The sequence below is a fragment of the Plectropomus leopardus genome, chromosome 9 (assembly GCF_026936395.1).
Source record: "Plectropomus leopardus strain MGB_pleo_1.0 chromosome 9, ASM2693639v1, whole genome shotgun sequence".
Taxonomy (NCBI): domain Eukaryota; kingdom Metazoa; phylum Chordata; class Actinopteri; order Perciformes; family Serranidae; genus Plectropomus; species Plectropomus leopardus.
In genome coordinates this window covers 7,213,014-7,227,978 of record NC_142184.1, presented here as the reverse complement: position 1 = coordinate 7,227,978, position 14,965 = coordinate 7,213,014, and the positions used below count along the sequence as shown (strand labels likewise).

The 14,965-nt window shown below is 40.6% G+C and overlaps 1 protein-coding gene across 2 annotated transcripts in view; it reads left to right on the top strand.

Annotated features, from left to right (window-relative positions):
- Positions 1 to 14,965, top strand: part of plxna2 (plexin A2) — a 281,745-nt gene that overhangs the window by 177,299 nt on the left and 89,481 nt on the right. The window lies entirely within an intron of this gene.

Genomic DNA, 14,965 nt, shown 5'->3' with positions numbered 1-14,965 from the left:
AGCATTACTAACGTCATGTATTATGAATGAAATTATGAGATTTTAAGGGAGGGAAAAGAACACCGCATTTGTGGGCCGCGAAAGGAGGAGCCTTCGAATTGTGACCAAATGGGACAGCCTTCGCTCAGCGCTGTGACGTAATCAGCCTTCGAATGCAGCCTCCGAAGGATGTAGACCCTGAATTGGGACACAGCTACAGGAATGAATGAGGCCCCCCCCCCCCACGGCTGTATCCAGACTTCCTTATAATACATCCATGACCTGTGTTCGAAATCATCCACTCATTCACTCACTCCCTATCCACTACATTGTGTATATGATGTAGTGAACTACATCATATACACGATGTAGGGAACGACGGGAGGAGAATTCGGACACTACACGGTAATTTCCTGAACGTGGTTGCGTCAGCAGATGCTCCATGGTTATTCAACTATAAATACCTGTAACAGCCCTAATTTCTGTACCCTCAAACACTAAAAAATACAAATGTAATGTTAAATCAGGAATGACAAATATGAATTCTGAAATTTCTTTTATTGATGAATATGCACCACTAGAATATATCCCATCCATGTAGAGCCGCATTTCTTCGGCCGGAGAACAGCTGGTTGTGCTTAACACGAACCTTAATAAGCTTCTCAACATCTTCATCAGTCCCTTGGAACAAGAAACAGAAAAGCATTTACTTTTCTAACACACCGCCAATTGAGAAAAGAGAACAAAACGCTATGATCAGATGTGAGCGGGTGTGCGGGTGTCTGCTCCTAGCTAGAGCTGCAACTACCGGCAAGCCCTAGCATTAGCCTTAGTGTTAGCTCGCAGATACAAATAACAAACCGGCTGCTTCTCCACCAACAAATCCGCTCGTTATGACAATTCGCAACCCTTAAAAGGCATAAAACCACGCCACTAAAGTATTACACACATCAAATGTGTATATTGTAATGTTACTTAAATTTATATACAAAAGCGGCGGTTGGTGCGGCGGTTGGTGCGGCAGTTGGTGCGGCGGTTGGTGCGGCGGTTGGTGCGGCAGTTGGTGCGGCGGTTGGTGTGGCGGCCATCGTCTCCTTCTTCTTCTCTTCCAAAACACGACCGCAGTGTACATTGCTTGTTCACTCAATTTTGCGGTGCATTGTGGGTGTTTTCTCGTCCACTACATAGTGGATGAAATTAATCGGGCAGAATTCGAACAACACTACAAAATGGCGAACACACTATATAGTGTACTGCATCCGTGATAGGGGGTGATTTCGAACACAGCCATGGTCTCCTCTCCGGAGGTGCAGTCTGCCCTACTCACAGCAGAAGTTTCTCACACAAGCAAAGAGCGAAGCACAGTTTTACTGTGGTGTAAAAACTTGATTCCCGATTCTAATTTTCTCATTTCAAATCAAAAATCTGTCGATCGCCATGTTCACGGAACATAAAGCTCTTATTTTGGTACTTCCACCAAGACACAGTGTGAATTTGCATAATTACTAAATATTTAGAATCAAGACATAAAGATTTGAGATTTAGATTTCACATTTAAGATTTTGATTTAACATATAACATTTCAATTTCATATTTAACATTTAGATTTAACATATAATATCTCAATTTCATAGTTAATGTTCAGATTTGACAACTTTGTTGAATTTATTCCTTCATGAAAAATGACCGTGACAATGATTTATGAATATTACAAGTTTTTCAAAATAATTTAAGATCTCCGTTCCTTGATGCAGCATTTACTGATATACCCCAACTGTGAAGGCAAAAAGCTAATGAGACATGTATATACACCACATAGCTCTACAATTCCACCAAATCTACATTATGACAAAAGTGATTTGACTGCAGTATTTATACTGGCTTACACATTTTAGAAAGTGTAAATGTCTCTTCTATTTAATGAAGATAAAGATCAATAAAGAGTCTGTCCCTTTTCAGGCACTGCAGTGGATTGACAGTATTTAAACATTGCAAATGTGTGTTATTTAATACAGCCTTGTTTGTTAAGTGATAAATACAAATATCATACCATACTTAAAAACATTTTTCTTTTTCAATTTTTTAAATTTATTTATTTGCCAATTAAAATTTTAGGATTGTGGGAGAACCGGAGCGCCCGGAGAAAACCCACATAAAAGGAAGAGTGTACTCCACTCAGAAAGGTCTGGCCTGAACCAGAACCTTACTGAGAGGCATCAGTGCTCACCACTGATGGTGTACTGAAGAAGGGAAAGAGCAGAATAATGCTGTGTTCAAACCAAATACGATGCTTTTAACGCTGTCAAGATCACCTTAGCACATTAAATGCATCGTATTCAGTGTGAACACAGCACACTGTTTGATATATATATATATATATATATATATATATATATATATATACATACACACACATACACACACACATACATAAACATAAATATACACACATAAATATATAAAGAAAGGAAGAAAGAACAGAGCAAAACAATGCATTGACACCTAATACGATGCTTTTATTAGACTTAGACACGTTTATTTATATTATATATATATATATTTATATATATATATTTTTATTTCACGTTTATATTGGGAAATTAACTTGTCACAGCAGCCGTGTGTACAGAAAAAAGATATAAAATATCAATATATACAAATTATAAAATATACAAAAGTGCAAAAATAGGCATGTATCAAAGAAGAAGAAAACATGTACAGCTTTTAAATACAAAAATCAAAGATATACCAGAAAAAAATCAAAGATATACAGATTAAACAAGATGCAGGTAAGAATGAGGGAGCACTGTTGTAAAAATTTATAGGCAGGGGCAATTTTTAAAATACAACCGAAAGAGGAAAAAAGTGACATGTGCAAGATGCAACTGGCAGAAACTTTTGATTGTAGTGAGTCCAGGTTATTGTTGGCTCAGGCTGGTGTTGTATAGCCTGATGGCCGATGGAAGGAAGGACCTGCGGTAGCGCTCCTTCCTGCAGCGTGGGTACCGCAGTCTGCTGCTGAAGGAGCTGCTCAGGTCTCCCACAGTCTCATGAAGGGGGTGAGAGGTTGTCCATGATGGATGTCAGCTTAGCCAACATCCTCCTCTCACCCACCTCCTCCATGGAGTCCAGGGGACAGTCCAAGACTGAGCCGGCCCTCCTGACCAGCTTGTTCAGCCTCTTTCTGTCCCGCTCTGTGCTTCCACTGCCCCAGCAGACCACAGCATAGGAGATGGCTGATGCCACCACCGAGTCACAAAATGTCCTTAACAGAGTCCTGCTCACACCGAAGGACCTCAGTCTCCTCAACAGGTGGAGACTACTCTGGCCCTTCCTGTACAGGACATCTGTATTGTGTGCCCAGTCCAGTTTGTTGTTGAGGTGAACACCCAGGTACCTGTACTTCTCCACGATCTCAATGTCCAGGCCCTGGATGTTCACCGGTGCAGGCTGAGGTGGTTTCCTCCTGAAGTCAATCACCACCTCCTTTGTCTTGCTGGCGTTGATGCTTATTGCAGTCGAGATCACCTCAGCTCATTAAAAAGGTACACTGATAAGGATTGGAACGATACTTTTGTAAATAGCCACTCAAGGCCTCCTGGGCAGCAGCTTGTTGCTTTCCTGATGCCTTGTAATGGCTCTATTTTGCACAGTGGCATATCTGGGCACTGTTTTACCAGTCTCCATTAACAATATTTGGGGCCGAGCTGGGCGTCCAGGGGGAGGACATGGTGCTAGAGGTGCTTCCTTTAAATAAGTGGTTGACAGGCAGGTTGGCTACTGAACAACCTTACTGTTCTCTTGTATGTTAACTGCAGCAGACACAGCAGATTTGGACAGCGGACCTTTGTGGCCAATAGGTGGCAAAGGTGACTCTTTCATGCATTTCACATACTCCTGCCTCAGAGTAGTTGTATCAGCTCTTGTCCCCTTCAGCTTATGCTAAGGGCCCTTCGGTTTTGTATTTGTGACCAAATGCGTGAGGCTGTGTGGAGGCTGGAACTTCTCCTTGTATTCTGTGGTCATGGAGGACACTGTGTGCACTCTTTGAGGGCCAGGCATTGTAGTGACGTTTCTAAAAGGTTGTGGTTTTGGTATGGGTGGGGATATTTTGGAATTGGCATTAAATTGAACTGATTGTTTTTATTGGCCACTTTTTTTGGAAGACTTGTCTTTGATGCATTTCACATACTTCTGCCTCAAAGTAGTTGTATCAGCTCTTGTCCCCTTCAGCTGATGCTAAGGGCCCTTCGGTTTTGAATTTGTGACCAAATGCGTGTAGCTGTGTGGAGGCTGTAACTTCTCCTTGTATTCTGTGGTCATGGAGGACACTGTGTGCACTCGGAGTAATAACAGCCTGCTCTGTGACTCTGTGTTAGAGTCATTGCGCATGTGAGTCATTAAAGAGTGATATGCTGTCTGCGCTGCCCGGAAAAAGAGTTTTCTCTGCTTCATGTGCCACTGAGCAGCTCTTATAGGAATGAATGAGGCCCCGCCCCCCACGGCTGTATCCAGACTTCCTTATAATACATCCACGGTCTCCTCTCCGGAGGTGCAGTCTGCCCTACTCACAGCGGAAGTTTCTCACACACGCAAGGAGCGAAGCACAGTTGAACCGTGGTGTAAAACCTTGATTCCCAATTCTAATTTTCTCATTTCAAATAAAAAAATCTGTCGGTCGCCATGTTCACGGAACATAAAGCTCTTATTTTGGTACTTGGAGATTCAGATTTCACATTTCATATTTAACATATAATATCTCAATTTCATAGTTAATGTTCAGATATGACAACTTTGTTGAATTTATTCCTTCATGAAAAATGACCGTGACAATGATTTATGAATATTACAAGTTTTTCAAAATAATTTAATTTAAGATCTCTGTTCCTTGATGCAGCATTTACTGATATACCCCAACTGTGAAGGCAAAAAGCTAATGAGACATGTATATATACCACATAGCTCTACAATTCCACCAAATCTACATCATGACAAAAGTGATTTGACTGCAGTATTTATTCTGGCTTACACATTTTAGAAAGTGTAAATGTCTCTTCTATTTAATGAAGATAAAGATCAATAAAGAGTCTGTCCCCTTTCAGGCACTGCAGTGGATTAACAGTATTTAAACATTGCAAATGTGTGTTATTTAATACAGCCTTGTTTGTGTAGCGATAAATACAAATGTCACACCATAAATCAAAAGTTTTGAAATGTTTGTTAAATTTTTTATTTGTTTTTTTCTTTCTTTATTTACCAATTACCATAACAACATCATTTTTTTTAAAAAAAGTAGAAAAAAATAAAATAAAACAAAACAAACTGGGAAATGACCTGTAAAACACGCTTTAAAAGCTGCCCGCTGTGACAGCCCTCGCTGAGTTAGCAGGTTAGCTGTGGCTCAATTCAGCTGCTACAGCGAGTCCGTCTCCTCTCTGGAGGTGCAGTCTGCCCTACTCACAGCAGAAGTTTCTCATATAAGCCACGAGCGAAGCACAGTTTTACCATGGTGTAAAAACTTGATTCCCGATTTTAATTTTCTCATTTCAAATCAAAAATCTGTCGCTCGCCATGTTCAAGGAACATAAAGCTCTTATTTTGGTATGTCCGCCAAGCAGCAGTGTGAATTTGCATAATTACTAAATATTTAGAATCAAGACATAAAGATTTGAGATTTAGATTTCACATTTAAGATTTTGATTTAACATATAACATGGCATTAAATTGAACTGATTGTTTTTGTCGGCCACTTTTTTTGGAAGACTTGTCTTTGATGCATTTCACATACTTCTGCCTCAAAGTAGTTGTATTAGCTCTTGTCCCCTTCAGCTGATGGTAAAGGTCCTTCGGTTTTGAATTTGTGACCAAATGCGTGTAGCTGTGTGGAGGCTGTAACTTCTCCTTGTATTCTGTGGTCATGGAGGACACTGTTTGATACTTTATGGGGGAGTTCATCTTTGGTGACGCACTGTAATGCTGTGTTCAGACCAAATACGATGCTTTTATTGCAATCGAAATCACCTCAGCACATTAAATGCATCGTATTCGGTGTGAACATGGCACTATTCATGATTGATATATATATGTGTGCATTTATACAGACACACACACACACACACACACATATATATACATATACATAAATATACACACATGTATATAAAGAAGAAAGAAAAGAGCAAAATAATGCGTTCACACCGAATGCAATGCAATCGAGATCACCTCAGCTCATTAAAAAGGTACACTGATAAGGATTGGAACGATACTTTTGTAAATAGCCACTCAAGGCCTCCTGGGCAGCAGCTTGTTGCTTTCCTGATGCCTCGTAATGGCTCTATTTTGCACAGTGGCATATCTGGGCACTGTTTTACCAGTCTCCATTAACAATATTTGGGGCTGAGCTGGGCGTCCAGGGGGAGGACATGGTGCTAGAGGTGCTTCCTTTAAATAAATGGTTGACAGGCAGGTTGGCTACTGAACAACCTTACTGTTCTCTTGTATGTTAACTGCAGCAGACACAGCAGATTTGGACAGCGGACTTTTGTGGCCAATAGGTGGCAAAGGTGGCTCTTTCATGCATTTCACATACTCCTGCCTCAAAGTAGTTGTATCAGCACTTGTCCCCTTCAGCTGATGCTAAGGGCCCTTCGGTTTTGAACTTATGACCAAATACGTGAGGCTGTGTGGAGACTGGAACTTCTCCTTGTATTCTGTGGTCATGGAGGACACTGTGTGCACTCTTTGAGGGCCAGGCAGTGTAGTGACGTTTCTAAAAGGTTGTGGTTTTGGTATAGGTGGGGATATTTTGGAATTGGCATTAAATTGAACTGATTGTTTTTGTCGGCCACTTTTTTTGGAAGACTTGTCTTTGATGCATTTCACATACTTCTGCCTCAAAGTAGTTGTATCAGCACTTGTCCCTTTCAGCTGATGCTAAGGGCCCTTCGGTTTTGAATTTGTGGCCAAATGCGTGAGGCTGTGTGGAGGCTGTAACTTCTCCTTGTATTCTGTGGTCATGGAGGACACTGTGTGCACTCGGAGTAATTACAGCCTGCTCTGTGACTCTGTGTTAGAGTCATTGCGCATGTGAGTTATTAAAGAGTGATATGCTGTCTGCGCTGCCCCGAAAAAGAGTTTTCTCTGCTTCATGTGCCACTGAGCAGCTCTTATAGGAATGAATGAGGCCCCGCCCCCCACGGCTGTATCCAGACTTCCTTATTATACATCCACGGTCTCCTCTCCGGAGGTGCAGTCTGCCCTACTCACAGCGGAAGTTTCTCACACACGCAAGGAGCGAAGCACAGTTGAACCGTGGTGTAAAACCTTGATTCCCAATTCTAATTTTCTCATTTCAAATAAAAAAATCTGTCGGTCGCCATGTTCACGGAAAATAAAGCTCTTATTTTGGTACTTGGAGATTCAGATTTCACATTTCATATTTAACATATAATATCTCAATTTCATAGTTAATGTTCAGATTTGACAACTTTGTTGAATTTATTCCTTCATGAAAAATGACCGTGACAATGATTTATGAATATTACAAGTTTTTCAAAATAATTTAATTTAAGATCTCCGTTCCTTGATGCAGCATTTACTGATATACCCCAGCTGTGAAGGCAAAAAGCTAATGAGACATGTATATATACCACATAGCTCTACAATTCCACCAAATCTACATCATGACAAAAGTGATTTGACTGCAGTATTTATTCTGGCTTACACATTTTAGAAAGTGTAAATGTAAACACAGAGACACACACACACATACACACACACACACACACGTACATATACATAAATATACACACATATATAAAGAAGAAAGAAAAGAGCAAAATAATGCGTTCACACCGAATGCAATGCTTTTAACGCAGTCGAGATCACCTCAGCTCATTAAAAAGGTACACTAATAAGGATTGGAACGATACTTTTGTAAATAGCCACTCAAGGCCTCCTGGGCAGCAGCTTGTTGCTTTCCTGATGCCTTGTAATGGCTCTATTTTGCACAGTGGCATATCTGGGCACTGTTTTACCAGTCTCCAATAACAATATTTGGGGCTGAGCTGGGCGTCCAGGGGGAGGACATGGTGCTAGAGGTGCTTCCTTTAAATAAATGGTTGACAGGCAGGTTGGCTGCTGAACAACCTTACTGTTCTCTTGTATGTTAACTGCAGCAGACACAGCAGATTTGGACAGCTGACTTTTGTGGCCAATAGGTGACAAAGGTGACTCTTTCATGTATTTCACATACTCCTGCCTCAGAGTAGTTGTATCAGCTCTTGTCCCCTTCAGCTGATGCTAAGGGCCCTTCGGTTTTGAACTTATGACCAAATACGTGAGGCTGTGTGGAGGCTGGAACTTCTCCTTGTATTCTGTGGTCATGGAGGACACTGTGTGCACTCTTTGAGGGCCAGGCAGTGTAGTGACGTTTCTAAAAGGTTGTGGTTTTGGTATAGGTGGGGATATTTTGGAATTGGCATTAAATTGAATTGATTGTTTTTGTCGGCCACTTGTTTCCCTCTGACAGAGTTCTCCTTTAAGGGGAAGGAGATGCAATTTTCCTTTAACTTGTTGTTGTGTGCACACTGTTCTAACACTACCCGGGTAGTTTTAATGTGTTAGTTCTTATCTGGTTCCTGAACGAATGAAATGAGTTGATGGTCCTGATGTCCTCTGAGGGCGGACCCACAGCTGGCCACACCGTGGTTTCCGGTCCGTCCGCAGTCTATGGTCTCTTGGGGTTGGCTCGCCACTGAACCCGACAGGATTCAGATTTCTGAATGATCCAATCCTAGTCCAGAATAAAACCAATCTACACACATAGTGCAGAAAGCATAAATTACTATCTTCTCTTTCTGTACATCACTAGACCTCATTATTCATATCTGTCATTCAAAGTATCTTTTCAAGTATAACCAGTTACTCAGGTTTTAAAGTACTCCAATCCTTGTGAAATGGATTGATATGCATCACAACAAGGGTCTTTTAGTGCTATAAAGGAATAATCCATCATGAACTCCCATATCACAAAATACATTTTAAATAAACCATGGAAAAATTTCTCTTTTCAACATTATTTATCTTTTTAAACAGCTTTTACATGTAACTTATTGTCCCTTTAATTATACATCTTTTTAATCTATTTACTTTTTAAAACATCAGATGAACTTTATTACTATTTATTTAATATATGCATTTTAACAGTAATGAAATAAACTTAACTGAATCTGTGTCAAACATCACAGTGAGTGAATACTCCTTTAACAAAATGATAATTGGGTGTGATGGAACTTCTCCTTGTATTCTGTGGTCATGGAGGACACTGTGTGCACTCTTTGAGGGCCAGGCAGTGTAGTGACGTTTCTAAAAGGTTGTGGTTTTGGTATAGGTGGGGATATTTTGGAATTGGCATTAATCTGAACTGATCGTTTATGGAGGCCACTTTCTTTGCAAGACCTGTCTTTGACAAGTGATCCTCGGGTATCTTCTGGCCTTGGGGACACAGCAGGCTTGGATAGGAGACCTTTCTGGCCAATAGGTGGCAAAGGTGACTCTTTTATACATTTAACATGGTCCTGCCTGAAAGTGGTTGTATCAGCACTCGTCCCCTTCAGCTGATGGTAAGGGCCCTTTGGTTTTGAAACTGCAACTAAAGGTGTGTAGCTTGATAGAGATCGGAACCTCTCTGTTTTTTAATGTCCTCTTGAAAACTGCATCTGAAGTCGGACAGCTGTTTGGAAATACTGTTTTCCAATTTGGACATTGCTTTGGCCATGCTCTCATTTATTGTGTCGCAGATGGAGGCTAATGAAACCGTTCCTGCTAGCATAGCCTCGTCGCCGTGGCCTGCATCTTCCGTGTCTGCGTCTTTCTTTTTACTTCTTAAACTTTTGTTAAGGCCCCTCTCTTCTCCCCCCGGCATTATTATCGTCCAAATACCACTTTAAAAGCAAATCTCCTGTGTTAAGCGGGGGGTTAAAGTTCAGTTGGGAGATGAATTCTCACGCTGCCGTCACCATCCTTGCGCCACCGGAAGTCCAGGGCCCTTCGGTTTAGAATTTGTGACCAAATGCGTGAGGCTGTGTGGAGGCTGGAACTTCTCCTTGTATTCTGTGGTCATGGAGGACACTGTGTGCACTCTTTGAGGGCCAGGCAGTGTAGTGACGTTTCTAAAAGGTTGTGGCTTTGGTATGGGTGGGGATATTTTGGAATTGGCATTAAATTGAACTGATTGTTTTTATTAGCCACTGTGGAGGCTGTAACTTCTCCTCGTACACTGTGGTCATGGAGGACCGTGTCTGATACCTTATGGTGGGGTTCATCTTTGGTGACACACTGTACCCGGTGTGCTTTTTGGATTACTGTGGCTCGGAGTAATTACAGCCTGCTCTGTGACTCTGTGCTATCTGTGCAGTCTATGGTCTCTATAGCCTCGATTTCCCTAGCAGTTTCTTCCATCTTCAGGTTAATGTCCGTCCTCATATCGCCAAGCTGTTCTTTTTATTTTGGAATTGGCATTAAATTGAACTGATTGTTTTTCATTCAACTTTCCATTTTGCGATATACTCTTGATTACACCACAGTATGAGGGGTCTTATCTGTGCCGCTAAGTAGTAATCTTTTAGGCTAGGTAAGCCCATCCCACCTCTATGTTTTGGCAGTTGTACGGTCTTAAATCTCACTCTAGGGGCTTTACCGTTTCATATAAAACGAGATATCACCTTGTCCCACTCTCTAAATTGATTATCAGGAATTTGGATAGGTAGGGACTGAAACAAATACAGCAATCTTGGTAAGATATTTGTTTTTATCGCCATTATTCTATTACCAAAATCCAGGGGCAAAGAAGCCCATCTGTTAAGGTCTTCTTTTATTTTTTCATTAATGTGGGTATAATTTTCAGGATAAAGCTGAGATGAGTGTTTTTTCAGTCTCACACCTAAGTATTTGAATAGGTGGAATTGGCATTAAATTGAACTGATTGTTTTTGTCGGCCACTTTTTTTGGAAGATTTGTCTTTGATGCATTTCACATACTCCTGCCTCAGAGTAGTTGTATCAGCACTTGTCCCCTTCAGCTGATGCTAAGGGCCCTTCGGTTTTGAATTTGTGACCAAATGCGTGAGGCTGTGTGGAGGCTGGAACTTCTCCTTGTATTCTGTGGTCATGGAGGTCACTGTGTGCACTCTTTGAGGGCCAGGCAGTGTAGTGACGTTTCTAAAAGGTTGTGGTTTTGGTATGGGTGGGGATATTTTGGGGTTATTCCATCCATTCATCCACAGCACTATTCATGATTGATATATATATATATATATATATATATATATATAATATATACACACACACACACATATACATAAAAATACACACATAAATATATAAAGAAAGAAAGGAAGAATGAACAGAGCAAAACAATGCATTGACACCTAATACGATGCTTTTATTGCAAAATCAAATCAAATCAAAATCACCTCAGCACATTAAATGCATCGTATTCGGTGTGAACATGGCACTATTCATGATTGATATATATATGTGTATTTATACAGACACACAGACACAGACACACACACACACATATATATATATACATATACATAAATATACACACATATATATATAAAGAAGAAAGAAAAGAGCAAAATAATGCGTTCACACCGAATGCAATGCAATCAAGATCACCTCAGCTCATTAAAAAGGTACACTGATAAGGATTGGAACGATACTTTTGTAGATAGGCACTCAAGGCCTCCTGGGCAGCAGCTTGTTGCTTTCCTGATGCCTCGTAACGGTTCTATTTTGCACAGTGGCATATCTGGGCACTGTTTTACCAGTCTCCATTAACAATATTTGGGGCCGAGCTGGGCGTCCAGGGGGAGGACATGGTGCTAGAGGTGCTTCCTTTAAATAAATGGTTGACAGGCAGGTTGGCTACTGAACAACCTTACTGTTCTCTTGTATGTTAACTTCAGCAGACACAGCAGATTTGGACAGCTGACTTTTGTGGCCAATAGGTGACAAAGGTAGCCTATCAGCTCTTGTCCCCTTCAGCTGATGCTAAGGGCCCTTCGGTTTTGAATTTGTGACCAAATGCGTGTAGCTGTGTGGAGGCTGTAACTTCTCCTTGTATTCTGTGGTCATGGAGGACACTGTGTGCACTCAGAGTAATAACAGCCTGCTCTGTGACTCTGTGTTAGAGTCATTGCGCATGTGAGTTATTAAAGAGTGATATGCTGTCTGCGCTGCCCGGAAAAAGAGTTTTCTCTGCTTCATGTGCCACTGAGCAGCTCTTATAGGAATGAATGAGGCCCCGCCCCCCACGGCTGTATCCAGACTTCCTTATAATACATCCACGGTCTCCTCTCCGGAGGTGCAGTCTGCCCTACTCACAGCGGAAGTTTCTCACACACGCAAGGAGCGAAGCACAGTTGAACCGTGGTGTAAAACCTTGATTCCCGATTCTAATTTTCTCATTTCAAATAAAAAAATCTGTCGGTCGCCATGTTCACGGAACATAAAGCTCTTATTTTGGTACTTGGAAATTTAGATTTCACATTTAAGATTTAACATATAATATCTCAATTTCATAGTTAATGTTCAGATATGACAACTTTGTTGAATTTATTCCTTCATGAAAAATGACCGTGACAATGATTTATGAATATTACAAGTTTTTCAAAATAATTGAATTTAAGATCTCTGTTCCTTGATGCAGCATTTACTGATATACCCCAGCTGTGAAGGCAAAAAGCTAATGAGACATGTATATATACCACATAGCTCTACGATTCCACCAAATCTACATCATGACAAAAGTGATTTGACTGCAGTATTTATACTGGCTTACACATTTTAGAAAGTATAAATGTCTTTTATTTAATGAAGATAAAGATCAATAAAGATTCTGTCTCCTTTCAGGCACTGCAGTGGATTAACAGTATTTAAACATTGCAAATGTGTGTTATTTAATGCAGCCTTGTTTATGAAGTGATAAATACAAATGTCATACCATTACTTAAAAATGTTTGTCATTTTCAATTCTTTAATTTATTTTTTTTCCAATTAACATTTTTAAGGTTGTGGGAGAACCGGAGCGTCCGGAGAAAACCCACATAAAAGGAAGAGTGTACTCCACACAGAAAGGTCTGGCCTGAACCAGAACCTTACTGAGAGGCATCAGTGCTCACCACTGATGGTGTACTGAAGAAGGGAAAGAGCACAATAATGCTGTGTTCAAACCAAATACGATGCTTTTATTGCAATCGAAATCACCTCAGCACATTAAATGCATCCTATTCGGTGTGAACACAGCACTATTCATGATTGATATATATATGTGTGTATTTATACAGACACACAGACACAGGCACACACACACACATATATATATACATATACATAAATATACACACATATATATATATAAAGAAGAAAGAAAAGAGCAAAATAATGCGTTCACACTGAATGCAATGCAATCAAGATCACCTCAGCTCATTAAAAAGGTACACTGATAAGGATTGGAACGATACTTTTGTAGATAGCCACTCAAGGCCTCCTGGGCAGCAGCTTGTTGCTTTCCTGATGCCTCGTAACGGTTCTATTTTGCACAGTGGCATATCTGAGCACTGTTTTACCAGTCTCCATTAACAATATCTGGGGCTGAGCTGGGCGTCCAGGGGGAGGACATGGTGCTAGAGGTGCTTCCTTTAAATAAATGGTTGACAGGCAGGTTGGCTACTGAACAACCTTACTGTTCTCTTGTATGTTAACTTCAGCAGACACAGCAGCTTTGGACAGCTGACTTTTGTGGCCAATAGGTGGCAAAGGTAGCCTCGATTTCCCAACCAGTTTCTTCCATCTTCAGGTTGATGTCCGTCCTCATATCGCCAACCTCTTCTTGTTATTTTGGAATTGGCATTAAATTGAACTGATTGTTTTTGTCGGCCACTTTTTTTGGAAGACTTGTCTTTGATGCATTTCACATGCTCCTGCCTCAAAGTGGTTGTATCAGCTCTTGTCCCCTTCAGCTGATGGTAAGGGCCCTTCGGTTTTGAATTTGTGACCAAATGCGTGAGGCTGTGTGGAGGCTGTAACTTCTCCTTGTATTCTGTGGTCATGGAGGACACTGTGTGCACTCGGAGTAATTACAGCCTGCTCTGTGACTCTGTGTTAGAGTCATTGCGCATGTGAGTTATTAAAGAGTGATATGCTGTCTGCGCTGCCCGGAAAAAGAGTTTTCTCTGCTTCATGTGCCACTGAGCAGCTCTTATAAGAATGAATGAGGCCCCGCCCCCCACGGCTGTATCCAGACTTCCTTATAATACATCCACGGTCTCCTCTCCGGAGGTGCAGTCTGCCCTACTCACAGCGGAAGTTTCTCACACACGCAAGGAGCGAAGCACAGTTGAACCGTGGTGTAAAACCTTGATTCCTGATTCTAATTTTCTCATTTCAAATAAAAAAATCTGTCGGTCGCCATGTTCACGGAACATAAAGCTCTTATTTTGGTACTTGGAAATTTAGATTTCACATTTAAGATTTAACATATAATATCTCAATTTCATAGTTAATGTTCAGATATGACAACTTTGTTGAATTTATTCCTTCATGAAAAATGACCGTGACAATGATTTATGAATATTACAAGTTTTTCAAAATAATTGAATTTAAGATCTCTGTTCCTTGATGCAGCATTTACTGATATACCCCAGCTGTGAAGGCAAAAAGCTAATGAGACATGTATATATACCACATAGCTCTACAATTCCACCAAATCTACATCATGACAAAAGTGATTTGACTGCAGTATTTATACTGGCTTACACATTTTAGAAAGTGTAAATGTCTCTTCTATTTAATGAAGATAAAGATCAATAAAGAGTCTGTCCCCTTTCAGGCACTGCAGTGGATTGACAGTATTTAAACATTGCAAATGTGTGTTATTCAATACAGCCTTGTTTGTTAAGTGATAAATACAAATGTCA